Genomic DNA, 17,812 nt, shown 5'->3' with positions numbered 1-17,812 from the left:
GCATCTGGGTCTCACCTTGTCATGATAGATCAATGGAAAATGGATGCACCTGGGTCTCACCTTGTCATGATAGATCAATGGAAAATGGATGCATCTGGGTCTCACCTTGTCATGATAGATCAATGGAAAATGGATGCATCTGGGTCTCACCTTGTCATGATAGATCAATGGAAAATGGATGCACCTGGGTCTCACCTTGTCATGATAGATCAATGGAAAATGGATGCATCTGGGTCTCACCTTGTCATGATAGATCAATGGAAAATGGATGCACCTGGGTCTCACCTTGTCATGATAGATCAATGGAAAATGGATGCATCTGGGTCTCACCTTGTCATGATAGATCAATGGAAAATGGATGCATCTGGGTCTCACCTTGTCATGATAGATCAATGGAAAATGGATGCACATGGGTCTCACCTTGTCATGATAGATCAATGGAAAATGGATGCACCTGGGTCTCACCTTGTCATGATAGATCAATGGAAAATGGATGCACATGGGTCTCACCTTGTCATGATAGATCAATGGAAAATGGATGCACCTGGGTCTCACCTTGTCATGATAGATCAATGGAAAATGGATGCATCTGGGTCTCACCTTGTCATGATAGATCAATGGAAAATGGATGCACCTGGGTCTCACCTTGTCATGATAGATCAATGGAAAATGGATGCATCTGGGTCTCACCTTGTCATGATAGATCAATGGAAAATGGATGCACCTGGGTCTCACCTTGTCATGATAGATCAATGGAAAATGGATGCACCTGGGTCTCACCTTGTCATGATAGATCAATGGAAAATGGATGCACATGGGTCTCACCTTGTCATGATAGATCAATGGAAAATGGATGCACCTGGGTCTCACCTTGTCATGATAGATCAATGGAAAATGGATGCATCTGGGTCTCACCTTGTCATGATAGATCAATGGAAAATGGATGCATCTGGGTCTCACCTTGTCATGATAGATCAATGGAAAATGGATGCATCTGGGTCTCACCTTGTCATGATAGATCAATGGAAAATGGATGCATCTGGGTCTCACCTTGTCATGATAGATCAATGGAAAATGGATGCATCTGGGTCTCACCTTGTCATGATAGATCAATGGAAAATGGATGCACATGGGTCTCACCTTGTCATGATAGATCAATGGAAAATGGATGCACCTGGGTCTCACCTTGTCATGATAGATCAATGGAAAATGGATGCACCTGGGTCTCACCTTGTCATGATAGATCAATGGAAAATGGATGCATCTGGGTCTCACCTTGTCATGATAGATCAATGGGAAATGGATGCACCTGGGTCTCACCTTGTCATGATAGATCAATGGAAAATGGATGCACCTGGGTCTCACCTTGTCATGATAGATCAATGAAAATGGATGCACATGGGTCTCACCTTGTCATGATAGATCAATGGAAAATGGATGCACCTGGGTCTCACCTTGTCATGATAGATCAATGAAAATGGATGCATCTGGGTCTCACCTTGTCATGATAGATCAATGAAAATGGATGCATCTGAGCTCATTTTCGAAATTCTCATAATAAAGTGTTCTAATACTTTTTTAAATGAGGTTTTTCTGTTTATTTTTTAAAAACATTTGCAAAAATATAAAAACCTGTTTTCGCTTTGTCATTATGGGATGTTGAGTGTAGGTTCCTGAGGATGTTTTTGATTTAATCCATTTTAATCCATTTCCCAAAAAATCAAGGGGTCTGAATACTTCCCGAAGGCACTGTATATCTACTTAATATATATATTAGTATATTTGTATACTCAGTGTATGTAGCTTGTATCGTCAAGCTTTTTACCCAAACCACTAATATAGAGCAAAAAGCTGCACTTTTACTAACTTGAAAAGCAGACAAATTGATGTGCATTTTGGGAAGAGCCATGATGTATTGTGGAGTCCCTCACCTTCAATGTTGTACTGTTTATTTTACAAGGTGTTCGTTGTTATGAGGCTTGTAGCAGTGATTACAATGAAACATGTTTTAATGGCATTACACAAGATGGATTAGGGCTAGTTACACATCCGTCACAATGGACTGTCTCTGAGGAGCCATGGCAAGTCTTACACACACACTTCTAATTCCTTCTATTTCAGGTTTCTCTGTCGCCGTTGCCAAAGTGTGTTGGACTGGAGATGTTAATAGCCTGTACAGTAAGCCCCCAGGGTAGACACTGCATTAACTAACAGGCTGTACAGTAAGCCCCCAGGGTAGACACTGCATTAACTAACAGGCTGTACAGTAAGCCCCCAGGGTAGACACTGCATTAACTAACAGGCTGTACAGTAAGCTCCCAGGGTAGACACTGCATTAACTAACAGGCTGTACAGTAAGCCCCCAGGGTAGACACTGCATTAACTAACAGGCTGTACAGTAAGCCCCCAGGGTAGACACTGCATTAACTAACAGGCTGTACAGTAAGCTTCCAGGGTAGACACTGCATTAACTAACAGGCTGTACAGTAAGCCCCCTGGGTAGACACTGCATTAACTAACAGGCTGTACAGTAAGCCCCCAGGGTAGACACTGCATTAACTAACAGGCTGTACAGTAAGCTCCCAGGGTAGACACTGCATTAACTAACAGGCTGTACAGTAAGCCCCCAGGGTAGACACTGCATTAACTAACAGGCTGTACAGTAAGCCCCCAGGGTAGACACTGCATTAACTAACAGGCTGTACAGTAAGCCCCCAGGGTAGACACTGCATTAACTAACAGGCTGTACAGTAAGCCCCCAGGGTAGACACTGCATTAACTAACAGGCTGTACAGTAAGCCCCAGGGTAGACACTGCATTAACTAACAGGCTGTACAGTAAGCCCCCAGGGTAGACACTGCATTAACTAACAGGCTGTACAGTAAGCCCCCAGGGTAGACACTGCATTAACTAACAGGCTATACAGTAAGCCCCCAGTGTAGACACTGCATTAACTAACAGGCTGTACAGTAAGCCCCCAGGGTAGACACTGCATTAACTAACAGGCTGTACAGTAAGCCCCCAGGGTAGACACTGCATTAACTAACAGGCTGTACAGTAAGCCCCCAGGGCAGACAATGCATTAACTAACAGGCTGTACAGTAAGCCCCCAGGGTAGACACTGCATTAACGAACAGGCTGTACAGCCTCCAGGGTAGACACTGCATTAACTAACAGGCTGTACAGTAAGCCCCCAGGGTAGACAATGCATTAACTAACAGGCTGTACAGCCTCCAGGGCAGACGATGCATTAACTAACAGGCTGTACAGTAAGCCCCCAGGGCAGACAATGCATTAACTAACAGGCTGTACAGCCTCCAGGGTAGACGATGCATTAACTAACAGGCTGTACAGCCCCCAGGGCAGAAAATGCATTAACTAACAGGCTGTACAGTAAGCCCCCAGGGCAGACAATGCATTAACTAACAGGCTGTACAGTAAGCTCCCAGGGCAGACAATGCATTAACTAACAGGCTGTACAGTAAGCCCCCAGGGGAGACGACGCATTAACTAACAGGCTGTACAGTAAGCCCCCAGGGTAGACACTGCCTTAACTAACAGGCTGTACAGTAAGCCTCCAGGGTAGACACTGCATTAACTAACAGGCTGTACAGTAAGCCCCCAGGGCAGACACGGCATTTACCAACAGCTATGTCAACATCTCCTCAGTAAAATGGGTAGAGGACTGTTTGGGTTCAATTTAAATCAAGTTAAACCAGATTCACGCTAATATGACTTGCATGGTTTTTTCTCCCTTTTGTCATATTGAAGCCAACTTCTTAGGAACAGTTTCCCCTGGGGATGTTTGATAAGGCTTTGAAATGAGAGCCTCATTGTTCGACTGCATTAGTTTTTTTGTTGTTTTTGGTGGTATGCTTATGAGGCATTTTTTGGTATTGAATGAATTAGTTTTGTAGATGAATGAAATGGACAAATGTTCACATTGTGATTCATCATTGGATTAGCTAGCTTTTCAGTTATGATTACAGTTTAGAGTCAAGGCGTGTCTTTTGATCAGTCTCACTACAACTAACCTACATGTTGCATTCAAACATGGGAAAGAAGAGCAGGTCTCAGGATTTGATGTCTTGAAATAACCTTTCCAAAAGAAAAGCTTGAAATTACAAATAAGAGCCTATTTATTTCAGCTGGCATCTTTCAGGCTCGGTCATGAAATAGCAATGCACTTCCTCCAATGAGCATTTGCATACATTACATTGGAACTAGTTGACATTATTACAGTAATTAGTTAGTGTTATAAAAGTAAGTGGGGTATGCAGTGGAAGAATGACAGGCTTTGTGTGTGGCAGGCTTTCAGTGGAGCACTGAATGCATGAATGGTTGGCATTTCTGACACTCAATAGCTACGTCTCTGTATAATTAGACTGGCTTCATTTAGCTAATGCCATTGTTGTCCTTGGAGCTAAGCTCCTTGTGAGAAGCTCTTATGACTGAATGGACCAGTAGGTTGAGGGGGGGGTTGATAGTTACATATCGCGATTATTATTTTGGACAATATTTTCATCCTATAGCTGGCTCTCCATCTTCTTTTTATAGAGCCAACATGTTATCAGCACTTATTTCCATGAATTATCCAAATATATTTGCTCCTGCTCTCTTTTGTGTCTCTGCGGCAGACATACACTGAGTGTACAAAACATTAAGAACACCTGCTCTATCCATGAGACTGAACAAGTGAATCCAGGTCAAAGCTGATGTCCCTTCTTGATGTCACCTGTTAAATCCACTTTAATCAGTGTAGATGAAGGGGAGGAGACGGGTTAAAGAAGTGTTTTTAAGCCTTGAGACAATTGAAACATGGATTGTGATGTTACGTTACAGTCTTATTCTAAAATGGATTTAGTTGATGAGGGGAAAAAGACATCTACAGTGCTTTCGAAAAGTATTCAGACCCCTTCCCTTTCAACACATTTTGTTACGTTACAGCTTTAGTCTAAAATGTATTCAATTCATGTTTTTCCTCATCAATCGTCACACAATACCCTGTAATGACAAAACAAAACAGATTTTTAGACATTTGTTCAGATGTATTAAAAATAAAAATACAACAACGGGAGCGGTGTACGATGTGCACCTCCTACGGAGCCTGACCAGGAGGCCACTCCGTCTGCCAACCCTTTGTTTTGGGTCGGCTTCTGGGATTAGATCCATTGTCCTGGGTGGTGGTCCAAACAGAGGATCCGCTTCAGGAAAGTCGTATTCCTGGTCATAGTGTTGGTAAGTTGACTTCGCTCTTATATCCAATAGTTCCTCCCGGCTGTAATAATGTATGTAATGTAAGTAATAATACATTTAAAAAAATTACTGCATAGTTTTCTAAGGCGACATCTCTGTCGGCACCATCTTGTAAATGATGTCCAAATCAATTGAATTTACCACAGGTGGACTCCAATCAAGTTGTAGAAACATCTCAAGGATGGTCATTGGAAACAAGATGCACCTGAGCTCAATTTTGAGCCTCATAGCAAAGGGTCTGAATTCTTATGTAAATAAGGTATTTCTGTTTTTTATTTTGAATAAATTTGCAAACATTTCTAAATACCACTTTTTGCCAAGTCATTATGGAGTATTGCGTGTAGATTGAGGGGAAAACATTTAATTTAATCCATTTTAGAATAACGTGGCAACATAACAAAATGTAGAAAAGGGGAAGGGGTCTGAGAATGCACTGTATTTCCCTTGTGCATCACAAGAATGGTCCACCACCCAAAGGACATCCAGCCAACGTGACACAACTGTGGGTAGCACTGGAGTCAACATCAGCCAGCGTCCCTGTGGAACACTTTCAACTTATTGTAGAGTCCATGCCCCCAACGAATTGAGACTGTTCTGTGTCAAACAAGTGGGGGTGTTATCATATCGTGAGGTCCCTGGCAAGTCCCACCTGTAGATATCTGGAAGGCACCATGGGAATTGACAAAGTACAGATGTGGCTTGTGACCTTTCAATCAAAGTTATCAACGTCTCAGTGTGTTTGTGTGGTTTCTTATACAGTATGTACCCGTCAAAGATCCTTTATCTGTTCTCGATGTTCAAAGATCAGTGTAAAACTCTTCATTGTGCACTGTCACTCATGAATATGCATGAATTGCAGTTAAGTCGTAACGGAGGAAACTTATACACAAATGTCTACGCACTGACAGAGCTCCTAGAACGATTTTAATACAGTAGGCTGTGATCTTTAAACTGGAAATGGCTTGCGAAATCCTTAAAAGCACCATATAATTAATATATGATCGGTGAGTAGTTTTATTACTCCTTATATTGCCACTATGTAGCTAGTCACCTTGTCAAGTTCGGGGGTTTTATTACAACTTTAATGGATTATGATGAGTACAATTGTGATTAATGTTTTCTCGCTCTCCCACAGCCCACTGTTGATTTTACCATCAGGGGGAGGCTGTATTTCCCTTTTGAGCAGCTACAGGAGTACATATGATTGGTAAATTGAGTTCACTGCTGAGATTGAATGCAGTGACCCCCATCGAACTCAAACAGTGTAATGGTTTCTTAAGCACACGCCATATATTTTGGAGCAGGACCGGAGGCGGAGGCGGCGGCATGGACAGTAGGTCTGTCTGCAGCGACAAGAGCTGTGGCTATGGAATGCAAAGATGAGAATCGGATGGTTTAGAGGCTCTGCCTTCACTGTTGAAAGTGCTTCTCAGGGTTCTCTAATTATACTCATCATAATCCATTGAAGTTGCAATAGAAACCCTGAACTTCATGAGCTAGCCGCATAGTGGCAATATAGGTCTATGTGCCTTTTTTCTACAAGGGTTGATTATTTTGATTGTGTAATCTGCCACAACAATGGGTCCACAATTCAGTGGGGACTTTCCAACAATAGCTTGTCTGTAGTGTACAGTATGTGCCTATAATGTGGCTCTGTGATTGGCGTTTTTACTAATTCCAATCGGTCTCCTTCATGTTAACGCATCTGACAAATGTCGACACTTGTCCGCGTTCATTCCTAGGGGTGAGTGACAGATCACAGCATGTATGTGAAGAGGTGTGCAGCCAAGAACAGGGAGACGATGGAGGGGGGAAAGAGACGGAGGGAGGAAATGGGCCACATTATCCATAATCCAGTCACAGCTGTCTTGAGTTTGGTGATACCTCTACCGCAGTTTCCCTCTAATAGCTCGATTTTTCATGGCGGAAAACACCCTGCCACCACCGACATGATGTACGACAACGTCTCTGTTTTCACCCCCAACCTCCCGTCGTGCTGTTCCTGATCCCTTTTTTCACTACAACCCCATGTCTCACATCTCTCTCGCTTTCTCGCTCTCTCTCCAACTCTCACACCTTTCTCACACCTCTCTCTTTCTCTCACATCTCTCTCACATCTCTCTTTCTCGCTCTCACACTTTTCTCACACCTTTCTCTCACACACTTTTCTCACACCTCTCTCTCTCTCTCAATCTTTTGCGTTCTAGTTTGACAAAGCATATGCCTACAGCATCTGCCACATGTTTGGGAAGGAAGGCAAGCGCACAGACTACACCCCCTGCAGTTGCATGAAGGTGATTTTGTCAAACCCACCCAGCCAAGGCGACCAGCACGGTGAGGCATGGGCCTGGAGACGTGCTGCTTGAAAAGGGTTATGTTTGCATGCAATACAGTTTTCCTATGAACCCAGTCATAGCAAATGCAAGACAGTGTTTTGAGTTCAATGTCTAATAATTTGAAGCATGCAACAATTCTATTGTCCTGGCATAGGAACGGGTCCCTCTGTTACGATGTTCATCTGACAAACCAATGTGGTTCATGTTATTGATAATATTATTTTAGCAGGTCTTGTGAATCTGCCATCCCCTCAGTTGTAATTTCTCTCTCTCTCCCCCTGTCTAACCCCCACCCCCTCTCTCTCCCTATTCCGTCTCACTCTATGACATGGTGGTTGCAGGGTGTCCATTCTGACGCAGTGACCCAGAGCTGCTGAAGCAGAAGCTGCGGTCTTATAAGGTCTCGCCCAGCGGCATCAGTCAGGTAGGTTTGGCTCAGAACACAACACCCTCTAAAACCTCTGTTGTTAACCCATGACACAATGCAACATCAGCTCACTGCAGTTGTCACTAATATGCTCAGACAATCCCATCGACCATATTTCCTTTGTAATAACTAATCTAATTTAACCTGGTGGTTTTATTGACATTTAGATATAGATATAAACTCTGCAAATAAAGAAACCTCTCACTGTCAACTGTGTTTATTTTCAGCAAACTTAACATGTGTAAATATTTGTATGAACATAACAAGATTCAACAACTGAGACATAAACTGAACAAGTTCCACAGACGTGACTAATAGAAATTGAATAATGTATCCCTGAACAAAGGTAACAGTCAGTATCTCATCCTCATGGACTGCACCAGATTTGCCAGTTCTTGCTGTGAGATACCCCAGTCTTACCCCAGTCTTCCATAAAGGCACCTGCAAGTTCCCGGACATTTCTGTGAGGAATGGCCCTAGCCCCCCCCCCCCCCCCCCTTCCAATCCAACAGGTCCCAGGCGTGATCAATAGGATTGACATCTGGGCTCTTCGCTGGCCGTGACAGAACACCGAAATTCCTGTCTTGCAGGAAATCAAGCACAGAACGAGCACTATAGCTGGTGGCATTGTCATGCTGGAGGGTCATGTCAGGATGAGCCTGCAGGAAGGGTACCACATGAGGGAGGAGGATGTCTTCCCTGTAACGCACAGCGTTGAGATTGCCTGCAATGACAACAAGCTCAGTCCGATGATGCTGTGACACACTGCCCCAGATCATGACGGACCCTCCACCTCCAAATCAATCCCGCTCCAGAGTACAGGCCTCGGTGTTACGCTCATTCCTTCGATGATAAACGCGAATCTGACCATCAACCCTGGTGAGACAAAACCACAACTCGTTAGCGAAGAGCACTTTTTGCTAGTCCTGTCTGGTCCAGCGATGGTGGGTTTGTGCCCATAGGCAACGTTGTTGCCGGTGATGTCTTTTTCTTAGGTCTTGGCTGATTTCTTTTGATTTTCCCATGATGTCAAGCAAAGAGGCACTGAATTTGAAGGTAGGCCTTGAAATACATCCACAGGTATACCGCCAATTGACTCAGGCTAATTAACATAATTTATCAGAGGCTTCTATAGCCATGACATCATTTTCTGGAATTTTCCAAGCTGTTTATAGGCACAGTCAACTTAGTGTATGTAAACTTCTGACCCACTGGAATTGTGATACGGTGAAATAATCTGTCTGTAAACAATTGTTGGAAAAATGACTTGTCATGCACAAAGTAGATGTCCTAACCGACTTGCCAAAACTATAGTTTGTTAAGAAGAAATTTGTATAGTGGTTGTAAAACGAGTTTTAATGACTCCAACCTAAGAGTATGTAAACTTCCGACTTCAACTGTATAGACCAGTTGGCAAAAAACAATGGCAAAAAATTGCAAAAAACAAACACACATTACGGACATAACGTGAAAACTATAAACTCACCAAAACTCAGGCTTACATAAGTCTGACTCAAGTTGCTCCCCATGACAATACCAGAAAAAGTGGAAAGGAAGAAAGTTTCGTTCTCTAAAAGTTAGGTGTACTATAGATTAGAATATGTATTCTGTACAGCACAAAATGTAGATTGTCATCACACTTTCTACAAGGTTGACTGATTTGTATTACACTAGGGAAAGTGAGGAATTAATGACTTCTTCCCAGATCTTAGTAAAACAATACAGTTTTAATGTTTATGCACCAGAAGCTGTTATCTGTTAACCATATTTTTATCAAGTGTTTATTTAATACAGGTTTAACCAATTTTCTGAAATCAAATTAGTTTCAGTTGACTTCAGATGCAATTTTCCTCAGGGATTGTTAGCCTCGTCAGTTGTGTTTGGGTAGTTTTAGCATTGATATCCTGTGTGCAGTTGAAACCTACAGTGCTCCAGCTTAGAGCCCAGCTTTTATATATGAGCAGCTCAGCTTAGTGAGATTACAGCTTTGACCGCCTCAGCATTCGTGTCTTTTAAAATGAATCGAGGCATATTTTCAACTGCACTTTTTAAGCACTTTCGATGTGTTCTCTCAACACATTAAACTGGGTTCAATGGTGCATGTAATGAAATAAAGTTCTAAGGCCTTGCTGTTACGTTCTCATGGAGTTATGGACCTTTAGGATGTTCATTTAATTCATGGTCCCCTTTTTAATTGGGCCATAAAGTTCACTGTTTAAAGTCTGGTATGAAGAACATATACACGCAGCCTAACATCCCACAGTATACTCGAGAAATATAATGTTTCAAAGTCGTTTTGAATGTTCTGATGGGCAATGACATCTAGCAAAGGTTTCAAAAAGAAGAAAGTGTTTTTTGTGGTAATGATTTCCTATTCTACCTTGACTAACACAATGCAGTATGGGAGGGCAACCTGAATTGGCAATATATTTTAATTAGAGTCTAGTAATCATGTTATTGTGTATTCTCTGTGGAGATCTAATATTGCATGGTATAGTACAAGATCAGTAATGTTAAGTCTAACTGTGCTACTTCATGTATTAAAAGTGCAAGATTGCTCCTTTTAATAGTGCTTTTAATATGGCTCCCAAGTGGTGCAGCGGTCTAAGGCACTGCATCTCAGTGCAAGAGGTGTCACTATAGTCCCTGGTTTGAATCCAGGCTGTATCACATCTGGCCGTGATTGGGAGTCCCATTGGGCGGCGCACAATAGGCTGTCATTGTAAATAAGAATTTGTTCTTAGCTGACTTGCCTAGTAAAATAAAGGATAAAATAGTTGTAGGCTATATTTTTATTGGCTTGTCATCAAAAGCACTCACTAACTTTTACACTCACAAACTTTTACAGACGGATCAGTTGCCGCCTGGTACGGCAACTGATCCGCCCACAACCGTAAGGCTCTCCAGAGGGTAGTGAGGTCTGCACAATGCATCACCGGGAGCAAACTACCTGCCCTCCAGGACACCTACACCACCCGATGTCACAGGAAGGCCATAAAGATCATCAAGGACAACAACCACCCGAGCCACTGCCTGTTCACCACGCTATCATCCAGAAGGCGAGGTCAGTACAGGTGCATCAAAGCAGGGACCAAGAGATTGAAAAACAGCTTCTAACTCGGGGCCATCAGACTGTTAAACAGCCACCACTAACATTGAGTGGCTGCTGCCAACATACTGACTCAACTCCAGCCACTTTAATAACGTAAAATTGATGTAAAAATTTATCACTAGCCACTTTCAACAATGTCACTTAATATAATGTTTACATACCCTACATTACTCATGTCATATGTATTGTCATGACATTGGCCTGTGAGTAGGTTTATGACAGTCATAAATACCTCTTCCCCCCCTTTTCTTCTCTCCACCCTCCTGATGTTACATTTGAAAACCCTTTGGTTAACATTGAGATTCTGGGAACATCAGAATGTGGGGGGAAATTAACTATATTCTGGTAATCCAACCAATTGAACATATGCGGTGGTACTTAATGAATATGATGTCAGTTCGGTTGTCATATGAGACATTCTCATCAATGATAAGATGACATAAACTCTGCAGTGGAAAGTCTACACATCAGAGTTATCGGATTCACATGGAATTGTTGTTCCAATTAAATGTTTGAATATGAAATTATTTGTGATGGGATGAAATGTGATTTTAGCTTCTAAAATGTGAGAATTGGGTTTTCATAAGGTTAGGGCTCTGCTCAATCAGTGGCCCGCCCCTGTGAAGCGTCATGGGTTATAAAACTTTTCAAACACGCCCTCCTCTCCCTTCCCATATAAAGCCTTGAAGACAATATAACCTTCTGTTCTGAGGATGTGAGGACGACGGTCCAATGTCAGAATGGTTCAGATAATAACTACAGAGTGAAGCCAACATCAGCGTGAGTTTTGGTTGCGAATGGTATTAACTTTGAACTCTTATTCACTACAGAAGTGATACCTCCTAGCCGTTGAGTTAGCAACAGCAGCTGCAAACGAGGTTAGGAAGGAACAGACAGAGTATCCCGTCTATCACACAACGACGTTACTACAACTTATCCAATTGACCACCAGAGACATTCTTCAAAGGACTCGGTTTGGCAACACGGCCTTCCATCTACCACCAACCTACCGAAGTGCAGCTCAGAGTAAATATTTATTTAATTTTCCTTTTCCAAATGGGTGGTAATTTAGAATGCATAAGATACTGTATTTACGATAGCACAGCTTCTTCCTTTGTTACTCAGTCTTCCTGCTCTTTCACTCAAACCCAGCCCTTTTCTTTTGTGTAACAATCTGTCATATCTGTTCCGCCCGCTAGGAACGATTTCCTTTATGACGTAATTTGTAATCAAGTTATGATTATATATGTGTTTGTGTAATTCTGTGTGATTAATTAGGTATTTAGTAAATGAATAATTTAACCCAATTTTGTATTCAAATCAAATCAAATCAAATATATTTATATAGCCCTTCGTACATCAGCTGATATCTCAAAGTGCTGTACAGAAACCCAGCCTAAAACCCCAAACAGCAAGCAATGCAGGTGTAGAAGCACGATTTGATTTGATTTGATTTGAAATTTGTATTGCTGATTCAACTTGTTAGCCAGGGTTTGTGAAGATATCCAAGAATTTACAACTTTCAGATGAGACTGAATTAAGGTGACAATTAATATTGACTGTTATTGATGTAAAATATTTCTAGGTCCTTAAAGAGTTTATTCGGAAGTTTATTCGGAAGCTCTATAAATATTATTTTGTGGTGCCCCGACTCTCTAGTTAATTACATGATTAGCTCAATCAAGTAACATTAATTACGGAGAAATTATTGTATGAATAGCATGTCATATCACTTAATCCGGCATAGCCAAAGACACAACAGTATATACTGTACTCTATACCATCTACTGCATCTTGCCATCTTTATGTAATACATGTATCACTAGCCACTTTAAACAATGCCATTTTTATGTTTACATACCCTACATTACTCATCTCATATGTATATACTGTACTCAATACCATCTACTGCATCTTGCCTATGCCGTTCTAGCCTTTTGTACCATTTTGCACGCCCAATTTTTCAGTTTTTGATTTGTTAAAAAAGTTTGAAATATCCAATAAATGTCGTTCCACTTCATTATTGTGTCCCACTTGTTGTTGATTCTTCACAAAAAAATACAGTTTTATATCTTTATGTTTGAAGCCTGAAATGTGGCAAAGGTCGCAAAGTTCAAGGGGGCCGAATACTTTCGCAAGGCACTGTATAGATGACAAAGCAAAATGACAAAGCAAAAACCGTGCCTTCGCAAAGTATTCAGACCCCTTCACTTTTTCCAATTTTATTTAGGTTACAGCCTTATTCTAAAATGTATGAAATAGTTTTTTTTCCTCATCAATCTACACACAATACCCCATAATGACAAAGTCTTCTTGGGAATGATGCTACAAGCTAGGCACACCTGTATTTGGGGAGTTTCCCCCATTCTTCTCTGCAGAACCTCTCAAGCTCTGTCAGGTTGGATGGGTATCGATGCTGCACGGCTATTTTCAGGTCTCTCCAGAGATGTTCGATCGGGTTCAAGTCTGGGCTCTTGCTGGGCCACTCAAGGACATTCGGAGACTGTCCTTGACTCCTGTGTTGTCTTGCTTAAAACTTGCTGTATGCTTAGGCCCATTGTCCTGTTGGAAGGTGAACATTCGCTTGAGTCTGACGTCTGGAGCAAGTTTTCATCAAGGATCTCTCTGTACTTTGCTCCGTTCATCTTTGACTCGATCCCGACTAGTCTCCCAGTCCCTGCTGCTGAAAAGCATCCCCACATCATGATGCTGCCACCACCATGCTTCACCATAGGGATGGTGCCAGGTTTCCTCCAGACGTGACGCTTGGCGTTCAGGCCCAAGAGTTCAATCTTGGTTTCATCACTAGAGAATCTGGTTTCTCATGGTCTGAGAATCTTTAGGTGCCTTTTGGCAAACTCCAAGCGGACTGTCATGCGCTTTTTACTGAGGAGTGGCTTCCGTCTGGTCACTCTGTCATAAAGGCCTGATTGGTGGAGTACTGCAGAGATGCTTGTCCTTCTGGAAGGTTCTTCCATCTTCACAAAGGAACTCTAGAGCTCTGTCAGTGACCATAGGGTTCTTGGTCACCTCCCTGACCAAGACCCTTCTCCCCTGATTGCTCAGTTTGGCCGGGCTGCCAGCTTTAGGAAGAGTCTTGGTGGTTCCAAACTTCTTCCATTTAAGAATGATGGAGGCCTCTGTGTTCTTGGGGACCTTCAATGTTTGAATTATTTGATTGAACCTTTTACCGTGTAAGTTGACTGAGAACAACTTTTTTTGTTACCCTTCCCCAGATCTGTTCCTCAACACAATCCTGTCTCAGAGCTCTACGTACAAGTCCTTCAACCTCATGGCTTAGTTTTTGCTTTGACATGCATTGTCAACTGTGGGACATTATATAGACAAGTGTGTGCCTTTCCAAATTATGTACCACAGGTAGACTCCATTTAAGTTGCAGAAACATCTCAACGATGTTCAATGGAAACAGGATGCACCTGAGCTCAATTTTGAGACTCATAGCAAAGGGTCTGGATACTTATGTCAATAAGGTATTTCAAATTTTTATTTGTTATAAATTTGCAAAAACAATAATAAACGTGTTTTTGCTTTCTCATTATGGGGTATTTTGTGTAGATTGCTGAGGAATAATTTTTATTTAATCATTTTTAGAACAAGGCTGTAATGTAACAAAATGTGTAATAAGTCAAGGGTTTCTGAATGATGTCTGAAGGCACGGTATATACAGTTTAAAGTAAAGTATAAAGTTTGGACACACCTACTCATTCAAGGGTTTTTCTTTATTTTTACTATTTTCTACAACTATGAAATAACACATAAGGAATCATGTAGGGACCAAAAAAAGTGTGAAACAAATCCAAATATATTTTAGATTATTCAAAGAAGCCACCCTTTGCTTTGATGACTGCTTTGCACACTCTTGGCATTCTCTCAACCAGCTTCACCTGGAATGCTTTTCCAACAGTCTTGAAGGAGTTTCCACATATACTGAGCACTTGTTGACTGCTTTTCCTTCACTCTGCGGTCCAACTCATCCCAAACCATCTCAATTGGGTTGAGGTTGGGTGATTGTGGAGGCCAGGTCATCTGATGCATTACTCCATCACTCTCCTTTGTGGACAAATAGCCCTTACACAGCCTGGAGGTGTGTTGCGTCATTGTCCTGTTGAAAACAAATTATAGTCCCACTAAGTGCAAACCAGATGTGATGGTGTATCCCTGCAGAAATGCTGTGGTAGCCATGCTGGTTAACTGTGCCTTGAATTCTAAATAAATCACTAATAGTGTCACCAGCACAGCACCATCACATGTCTTCCTCCAATCTTCATGGTGGGAAACACATGCCAAGATCATCCGTTCACCTACTCTGCGTCACACAAAGACATGGCGGTTTGAACCTAAAATCTCTCATTTGGACTCATCAGACCAAAGGACAGATTTTCACTGGTCTAATGTCCATTGCTCATGTTTCTTGGCCCAAGCAAGTATCTTCTTCTTATTGCTGTCCTTTATTAGTGGTTTATTTGCAGCAATTCAACCATGATTCACCTGATTCACGCAGTCTCCTCTGAACACCTGATGTTGAGAAGTGCCTGTTACTTAAACTCTGTGAAACATTTATTTGGGCTGCAATCTGAGGTGCAGTTAACTCTAATGAACTTATCCTCTGCAGCAGAGGTAACTCTGGGTTTTCCTTTCCTGTGGCGGACCTCATGAGAGCCAGTTTCATTCATCATTTTGACTGGTACTGTATGTGTGTATATATTATTATTTTTTTATACATATTTAACCCATATTTTTTATACATATTTGTTTAGATAGGCACAAAACTACCTCCATAATTCCATTCATGAAGACAACAACAAAAAATCTCTCTCTAGCTAACCTGATGGATTTTGATGGCAATTTGTTTTATGTTACTTAGATTGATGCGCCGGTCGGTCCATAGACTAGGAGATTTTAAGATGCTTTTGAGAAACCAGGCCCTGGTCGATAGCTTAAGGAAGAAAATAAAAAAAGTTAGTTGGGATTTTGTGCTTCACATTATTGCAACACAAACCCTGTTAATCACTTATTTTAGTTTGATAACTTCAAGTTATCGCCCTGTTTTTATCTGTGCTGTATTTAAGGGTCATGGAAAGTATCATTTACGGTAACACTTTGAGCCTCACGTTAATGCCATGCTGTGACATTTCTCCATAATTAGCAACTGCAAAAAACAAGGGCCTTAACACAAACGCTCCATCTATAATAGCAATTTATATTATTTTTTATTATTATTTACTTTAGTTTATTTGGTAAATATTTTCTTAACTCTACAGTGTTGGTTAAAAGGGCTTGTAGTAAGTAAGCATTTCACAGCAAGGTCTACACCTGTTGTATTTGGCGCATGTGACAAATAACATTTGATTTGATTTTGATTAGAATTATTCCTGCAACTGCTTATAGCGTCTAGCCAATGCTATTGGTTAACGTCAAATCGTCTCTTACGCAACATTCCTGTTCTATACAAATAATAATTGAAGATCTCTTTATAACTCTCAACACCTCTCATCTCTGTTTTCGCTCTACTTTCCTTTCTTGTTTTCAGATCCTGGAGTTTCGAGGGAATGCACTGACCTGCCAGAAGTACTCTGAGCTGTCACACAGTGTAAGGACGCCTTTCATTCGGGGCCGGATGTAATTGGGGCGGCCTGCCCGCCTTTGTGAGGGCCTTGGGGAGTACCCTGCAGCTCATGCATGAAGTCTCTGGAGGAGCACCAAACTCACATCCATCATTAGTCGTCATAGCCGTTTAAATTGTATGGGTTTATTATGAGATTTTTAGATTAATTTAGCCCTTAATAAGTATTTATTTGATCTAATGTATTTTAGTGGTGGACCTTTGGATAAGCAGTTTCAGTCACGTTCAAGGTTATTAATATCCCTATTTAAGACGGAGAATGTAAAAAAAATGTGGGGCAACGTTTTCATTGTTCTTTATGTCTGTGCTGTTATGTACGTTGATCATAGCGATTTCTCTGACATACCCCGGGGTTTGGTAATGTGTTCTTTTCGGGAAGCCATTAAAGCGGCAGTTTGGGAAGTTGGTCTCTCCAATGCATGTTGACAATATCCGTCAGATTTTCCGTGCTACACTGTTAATTCTATTCAAATTGGACGCTCTGCAAACTGACAGGTGGTGTTTTAAACGTTTCGGTGAGAAGGCAATAATCTAGAGATGTCAGTCAGGATTATTTCTTTATCACGTGCCCCTGTCCCTCAGCATTCAACGCAGTTGAAGTGCCAGAATCCCGGTGAGAATGTGGGAATGTAGCACCAAGATATAAATGTTGACTATCTGCTATGTGACAGGTTCATTTGAGTCTGAGAAGGAGAGAAGGGAGCGGTCTTTGATGTGATGTATTTGCCATCGCTCCGGTGCAAAGTTTATTCAGATGCAGCTAATATCCTCAATCACATTTCAATCTGATAACCCAGTGAGAGTACATGTTTAAGACTGTATACCTTAATCCCCAATATGTTTTAATGGGACAGATTTCTGATCAATCTTATTCAATAAGGTTTTAGACTACCTAGCCTTTATTGGTTACTTGAGAGTAAGTCACGATGAAAGTCGGTCCCGATGAAAGCCACTTTGCTCCTTGAAGAGAGGACAGGCAAAGGACACTGTCTGTTGTGACCTAGCGACACCCTTGGGGGGGGGGGTCACATTGTTCC

At 41.6% G+C, this 17,812-nt stretch overlaps 1 pseudogene; it reads left to right on the top strand.

Moving 5' to 3' along the window:
- The window catches only part of LOC109870035 (DNA primase large subunit-like), a 46,910-nt pseudogene that overhangs the window by 27,651 nt on the left and 1,447 nt on the right, over nucleotides 1–17,812 (top strand).

This window comes from Oncorhynchus kisutch, linkage group LG25 (genome assembly GCF_002021735.2).
Source record: "Oncorhynchus kisutch isolate 150728-3 linkage group LG25, Okis_V2, whole genome shotgun sequence".
Classification (NCBI taxonomy): Eukaryota; Metazoa; Chordata; class Actinopteri; order Salmoniformes; family Salmonidae; genus Oncorhynchus; species Oncorhynchus kisutch.
The sequence above is the reverse complement of the archived record's forward strand: the minus strand, read 5'-3'. Positions and strand labels throughout refer to the sequence as shown.